Source organism: Callospermophilus lateralis, unplaced genomic scaffold, assembly GCF_048772815.1.
Source record: "Callospermophilus lateralis isolate mCalLat2 unplaced genomic scaffold, mCalLat2.hap1 Scaffold_271, whole genome shotgun sequence".
NCBI lineage: Eukaryota > Metazoa > Chordata > Mammalia > Rodentia > Sciuridae > Callospermophilus > Callospermophilus lateralis.
The window spans coordinates 1,000,500-1,007,636 of record NW_027513445.1 but is presented as its reverse complement, the minus strand read 5'-3'; positions in this window follow the sequence as shown (position 1 = coordinate 1,007,636).

The window sequence follows — 7,137 nt, the reverse complement described above, 5'->3', positions numbered from 1 at the left end:
GGTGTGCATGTGTGTAATAAAACATCTGTGGCGGGGCCATGTGGATCTTCCACTGGCTTCCAAAGGGCTTGTGACTTACATGGTGCAGCCAGGAGTCCCTTATATGTAAAGACATCTTGTTATATGGAGAAGTTTCAGGGCAATGTCCAGAATCAGGTGGCTATGGTCAAGGGGGCAATGTCTGTGGGATAGAAGCCTGTTGGTGCATTCTCCTGCAGACCCTGACACACCACAAGTGACAGAACTCCCTCCAGCACCGTGTCCTAGTTGAACTCCTTGTATTTTGTTAAACAAATAACAAACTCCCTATGCAGCAGCAAGAAAGACAATGAAAAGTGGAGGATGACCAAAGGGCTTCACAGTCCACACAGGGAGACACTTTGCCCCAATGGCCATAGTTTACCTACAAAAATAGAATTCATGACTGCTGCACCATGTTCATTGGAAAATAAGAAAACATGTCCTCCAGGTCACATAGATGCAGATCCAGCTCTGATGGTCTCACTACAAAGGAAGCTAGAGCTTCTGACAACAACATATATTTCAAGGACCCATCCTCAGAGGCAGTTACTCAAGAAGTCTTTAGGCCAGCAGAGCTCCATGTTTGTGGAGAGTTTACCCTGTCCCTTACTTTTGGAAACTCATCTACCACCTCCAAGTTTGTGAATTCCTGAGCATTTTCCATTCCAGATATGTATTCACAGATTTTCTAACACTTCCCCTCTCATTGTGTCTTACTTGGGGCCAAGGTAATGTTAAGGCTTTGTTCTGGATGAAAGTGAGAAGATGTTTGTGTAGCACATATTTGCATACTCATTGGATTCATTTTCCTATTTTCCATTGAAATACAGAATCCCTGACATGAACATATACCCTACTAGACTCTGACTAATAATCCTAAAATGATGTAGAAAAATAACCCAAGCAGAATAGAAATAAAAGCAGTTCAGAGGATGCATGCTGTATAGTTGGACTTGCCTTTTGCATGATAAACGGTAGGTGTTAAATATGTAGTCAATTTTTATTTGAAATAGTTCTCCATGTGTTTTTAAAGTAAACAAATATGTGAATTCCTGTCTCCCTTTCTTTGTAGCCAATTCAACACATGTATTTTTATATGCACATATAGATTCCTACATGGTATCACATGTACAATTTGTGAGGTGGCTGATGGAAGATACAACTTATGAGAAGAGATCACTCCTCCTAAACGCAGTTGGAACTGAAAATACAACCTATGGGTGAGCTTCCTAGTATAACAATATTATACATAAATCCATGTTAAGTAAAATGAATATTTTTGCATCTGTGGATGATATATATTTCATAATGAATTTCGATTTGCATATATTTCTACCTTTTAATGTCTGTGGGGTTTTTTTGTATATGTGTGTGTGTGTGTGTGTGTGTGTGTGTATATATATATATATATTTTTTTTTTTTTTCAGATTTTTCAAAATATGAAATATATATGTCTTATTTTACACTCCCTAAATTCACTCATATTCATGTATGTGGATTTATAATCAACTTTTCACAAGTTTATTCTCAGAACTATTTATCCACCTGAAATACATATTTATTTTCTAGTGCTGAAAACTAACTTCAGTGAATGGTGCATACAAATCCTAATTATTCTACAGTAACTGACCCTGTTTAACATCAATCCAAGTAGATTACTATGGAACATGATGTATGTTTTGACGTTCATTTTCATTCAAAACTGGTACATTACTATTTCTTCAGGTTATGCATATCATCGGATATGTATTTCATTCACAAGTTAGCAAAATTATTTGCATTTGTTTCACTTTCAATCACTTCCTATTCAGAACACATGAATTCCTTTATGTTTCTTGACTGTTATTTTCATGAGACTTCTTTCCAAACACAATATTTTCCAAATCCATAATCAGTTTTGAAGCAAAACTCACACACCCTTCATGAGAAAACATAACTCTAATATTACCATTAGTTGTATAACTCATTGGGATGAATGATTGTATATCAATATAAGATTTCTTATATATTTTCAGATATCAATTCAATCCATTATTTAAAGTGGAACTAGTTGTATAATTTATTCACTGTATGGTCTATTCATACATTATCTCTATATTCATAGACAAAGTGTACACCTCTCTGTACCCCCAATACTAATTTATACATCCTCAAAATATGGCCCTCAGAAAAGGTGGAAGAAATATTCATGTCACTTGATCTACATATACATTTTATCAGAGTAATATTCTGGACACAAAATACAAAGGTCACACTTATTATTGTACCAAAGCCTAAATGGAAAGTGAGAAAGGATTACTACAATCATCCATGTCATGTTGCCTAATCCTCTCAAATGTCAGTCCTATTGGTGAGTACATATTTGTTTCTTCCTAAGATTGTGTATTCAAACTCAACCCTGTTGAAAATGTCTAATCCTCTCACTGACTTTATACTTAGGCTGATTTCATAATGTCTCTATTGATATCTGCTTTCCTACATATTTTCCCCTGTTCATCATTGTGACTGACTCTTAACTTGTGTTGACATTTACATTCACTGTCTAACCGAAACCGTATTGCTAAAGAACGTTTGTTCCAAAAACTATATTCACTCTTCTTCCTAATCCTTCCGAATATCAGTATTTGAATGGATGTTCTCTTCTATATTCAATCATCCAATTAAAGGTCGTGCGAGCATCGGAGGAAGAGACTACCAAGAGAATACATCATGCAACAGCAAAGGGTTTATTTGGGGTCCAACATGCTGGGGCTCAGAGCTCACTTAATTAGAGCAGAGAGCCCTGAGAAGAGCTTATGCAGAGTTTATATACTTTTCTTGGAGAGGGCAGAAAGGAAAGTTTATTGATGGTTCAGGGTGAGTGGGTGGTTTGCATTGAACCGGGTGAGGGAGTACATTCTGCAGTTTGGCCGTTGGGGACATCACATTCTGGGACAAGATTAGGAAACATTTCTCAACATTTCAACAGTGTTTTGTTAAGCGTACAGAAAAACAGGAAGTGACAAGTACATATTTTATTGACCTTTCATCCCCCACTTCTTCTTCTGGCAACTTTTAATCATAAAAATGATCGTTGGGGGATGTCACATTCTATGTTTGCTAGTGGGGTATTACCATAAGTTTAACTTGTCCAATTTGAGCTTGGAGAAAAGAAATTACATGGTTGAGGAAACAGGGTTTTATAGTTAGCAATAATATGAGGATTATTATTAGACGGGCCATAGTTGATAAAAACATAGTTAACCAGGGGGACTGTGTAAACCAAGACTCAAACCACCATTTTTGGGCCTCTCTCTCTCCTTGACTCTCTTCAAGGCATCTTTTTAATTTACTCATAGATTATTTTACAACTCCATTATGGTCGACATGAAAAAAACATTCTTCCCTCAATGCAGCACAAAGGCCCCCTTCTCTAGTGAAAAAGAGATCCAACCCTCGACTGTTCTGTAAAACAACTTCAGAGAGAGATGTTAAAGATTCCTGCAAAGCTGTGATGGAGGTTACTAATATCTTTAAGTTTTTTTATATTTTCCTGCTCCTAATTGGGTCATTTGTTGTGTCCCATGGACCATGGCAGTGGTTCCTCTGCCCAACCCTGCAGCAACTCCTATTTGCAATGGAATGGCTAAGGTGAGAGATATATGTTTTCAGAGGAACTGGATTGTATGCCCCCCTATTTGAACTTCAAATGAACCTGCGTCATGATAGAGCACTCTGGGAAACATCCGCACCATTACACATTTAATCACATCTGTTGACAATTTTATTAAAACATAAACAATGTTTAAGTATATAAAATAAAACTGTTGTAGGGACGGACAAGGCAAGGCACCAAAGATAGCAACAAAGACAGGGAAACAGTCTTATTTGGTTGCAACCAGATTCAGAGGGCATTGCTTCTGTTGTAGTCAATTAATCCCCTGAAACCTAAGTTTATGTAGTTTCAGAATTTTGTACCCAACATGAAAGGGAAGGGGCAAGAAGTTCACAATCTGCAGAAGTTCACAAAAAGCAGTTTTTGTTTCTGTTTTTTCCTTAGGTCTGGGCAAGTTAAATTTTCAAGAAGACCTGGGAGGGGGAGAGCTTTTTCTTCCCTTTCTTTTTTTCCCCTGCCAGCTGTTTCCATGGAGCCCAGTTTGTAACTTCTTTATCTTAGAAATGTAGCAATGTCTGTGAAGCCCCAGCTCAAGGCCAGGAGCCTTGTTCACATATTTTGTGAAAAACTAGTGAGGGTGTGTCTAGCTCATGAGTGCTGATTTTTTAGCCAGTTGCCAAGTAGACCAGGCCAACACAAAAAGAGGAAGTTAATGTGCACTGAAGTCTTTTATAGGGACTCTTTTCCTGAAAGTCCCATAGGCAGCCATGGTGAAGACTTCTGGAGAAGGTCAGTTAAGACTTTTCCATGGGCCTGGTACAGAGGAGGAAGACAGGGAAGCAGGGCTGAGAGCAGTTCCTTGGATCTGAGAATGAGGAAGGAGAGATGTAAAAGAATAATGGGCAAGGGTTTTGGGATCTTCCTAGCAACAAAATCATGAGCAGTAGAACATGTAGAACAGAGGGGGAAACGGGAGTGAGTATACCAAAAAGCCTTTGAGGGACTTTAAATTTTTAGTAACCGTTTTCAGTGATGACAAAGCAACATTAAAGGCCATTTTCATTACATCTTGGATAGTGGTATGTGGGTTCTCCTCAGCTGGTTTGAGATTTGGTTTAGCTGATAAGAGGACCTGTTGGGACCCGGTGCGGGCACTGACAAGAAAAGAGAGGAGTGAGTGAGTGGAGGGGTACCTCAGTAGCTGCTACCTCAGGAAGGGGGCAGTGGTCTGAGATCCAGCGGAGGTTTGGGTTTTTGATCTATTAATTGTTGGGGAGAAATCAAGTTGCTGATGTGGAAGTGACAGCAGAGAGTCTGGAGTAGAAGGCTGAGGGTGAGCATCTATTGGAGAAGCATAGTTCAGGATGTGAGCAAAGGAGGGAAAAAGCCTCCACATAAGGAAATCTCCTTTCACCCTTTTGGGCACTTGTAGAAGTTAAAAAGGTCACACATAATTTGAGGATATAGAGACCCCTTTGTGGGCCATCAGGTTTGGTTATCTAACTGGTAATAATGCCAATATTGTGTACAAAATTTGATGAGGAGTTTGGGTTCCATCTGGAAGTCCCTGTATGCTGACATCCCCATGACTTACAGAAGAAGTCGGCTTTCCCCCACACAGCTGTGACTGTTTATGGCTTTGACAGTTCGCCAGGCAAACATAGTAATCTAGGCTAGCCAACCTGCATCTGGCTCACATGTCCCTACATCCATAATGTTTGTTTCCATTATCTATGTATGGAAGGGATTTAATGGAATTTTAGTGTAATCCTCTTCATCAGGAATATCCAAATAGAAAAGACCTATAGCCAGCTGAGAAATGTCTTGGTGGAGAGATGGTCATCAGGTCCTTAAGGGGGATGTATGCGAGATAGACCATACTTCCGGTTTTCTTCCTAAATTCTGGCCACTCTCAAGAATACGCTCATGGTTTGGTGTCCAAGATATGTACCACCTCCAAGCTCTGTGACATGGCCATGTACTGGATAGCTGAAAGAAATGGCGAGCATCTCATAAAACTCAGATATCAGTGTGACCAGTAAAGTCTCAGTGGAGAAACCGTGCTTTAGGCCTTTTGCTTACCTTTTGTTCTGTTCCCCAGTAAGTCAGGAAGGATGATGCCTCAGGCCACACCTCTGTGAAGCCTGCAGAAAACATTTTTCAAATGTAAATGAATAGGCCTCACCTGTGGCTCTCTGCTTAATTGCTTTGGAAAGGGGTGTGTCTGAATCAGCCTCTTGGCCCTATGTGAGGCTGTGGCTTACATTGTCAGCACCTGATGGATGTAAAGAAAGATCCCATGTGTGCATCCAAAACCAAAATGGCCAAAATAGCAGTTATTGTGGATGAACTCTCTCACCTTCCACTGTAAGGTTCCTGATCTCCATCAAGTGAGAATCCGTATCCTTTGGGTCAAATGAGTTCTTCAATGCCCTGCAGAGGCTAGCCTAGAGGTGCTTGTGTTTTCTCTGGGCTCCAATTCACATTAAGAATCTAAACCCCACAGTCAGTAGGCCTCAAATTGGAGAAGCAGAGCAGTATTAATGGCACACCTATTTGATAACTCCTGGTTCACATGAAGGGTGTCCAGGCCACCCTGACTTAGGCAAATGAGGGGCAAGGGAGCTTATTGTGGACACTGTTTTGGGCTGCATCCCTCATGGAAAACTACAGCTTGAGGTTAAGATGAGTGTCTATATGGAATAAGATGAAGGTGATGTGGGAGTGTTTTGGTTTTAATTGTGGTCATTTGTGTGGGGGTTGGAAGAGATGTGTAGGTCAACCTGGGCTGGAACTCTGGTGTGTTTCCCCTTAGAGACTGAGTTCTGGAACTGACCTCAGAGAAGTATTGCCATGAACTGTGTTATGATTTTAAGGAGGCCACGCATGAGAGTCGCCCTTGGAAACTGAGATCTAGGGCCAGGGTGGCTTTCCACAGAGCACTAGGTATCTCAGCCAGGATATCACATGATTTTATTCTGAAAGACTTGGCAGCCATAGTTGAGAGTCAAAAAACACATAGACCTCACATTGTAGACCTCAATGGGCCTGGCTTCATGTGACCTTTTGGCTACTCTTTGGGAAGACAATCCTGTGAGTGTCCTCCAGAGATTTCACTGAAATGAGTTCCTCACCATTTAATGGTTCCTGAAAAAATTGAAACATACAGTGCTTCCAAATTCAACGTTGAAAAATGGATAGATAAATACCATGAAATTTTTGAAATTCCCATGACCAGGTGGCACTGGAGAACCTTTGTATGCCCTGTTGCTGATCATGAGTGTACCAGATAGTGCCTTGATTTACTGGGTTTCATGAAAATGTTGTAGAACAGAGACGCCAGCAAGTTGGAGACTGCTCAATTGAGGACACGAGCTGTGGTGTGCAGGTTTGTGATAAAACATTTGTGGTGGGGCCATGTGGATCTGCCATTGCTTCCAAATGGCTTGTGACTGACATGGTGCAGCCCGTAATCCCTTATATGTTTGATCTCTTCATATAAAGGCATCTTGTTATATGGA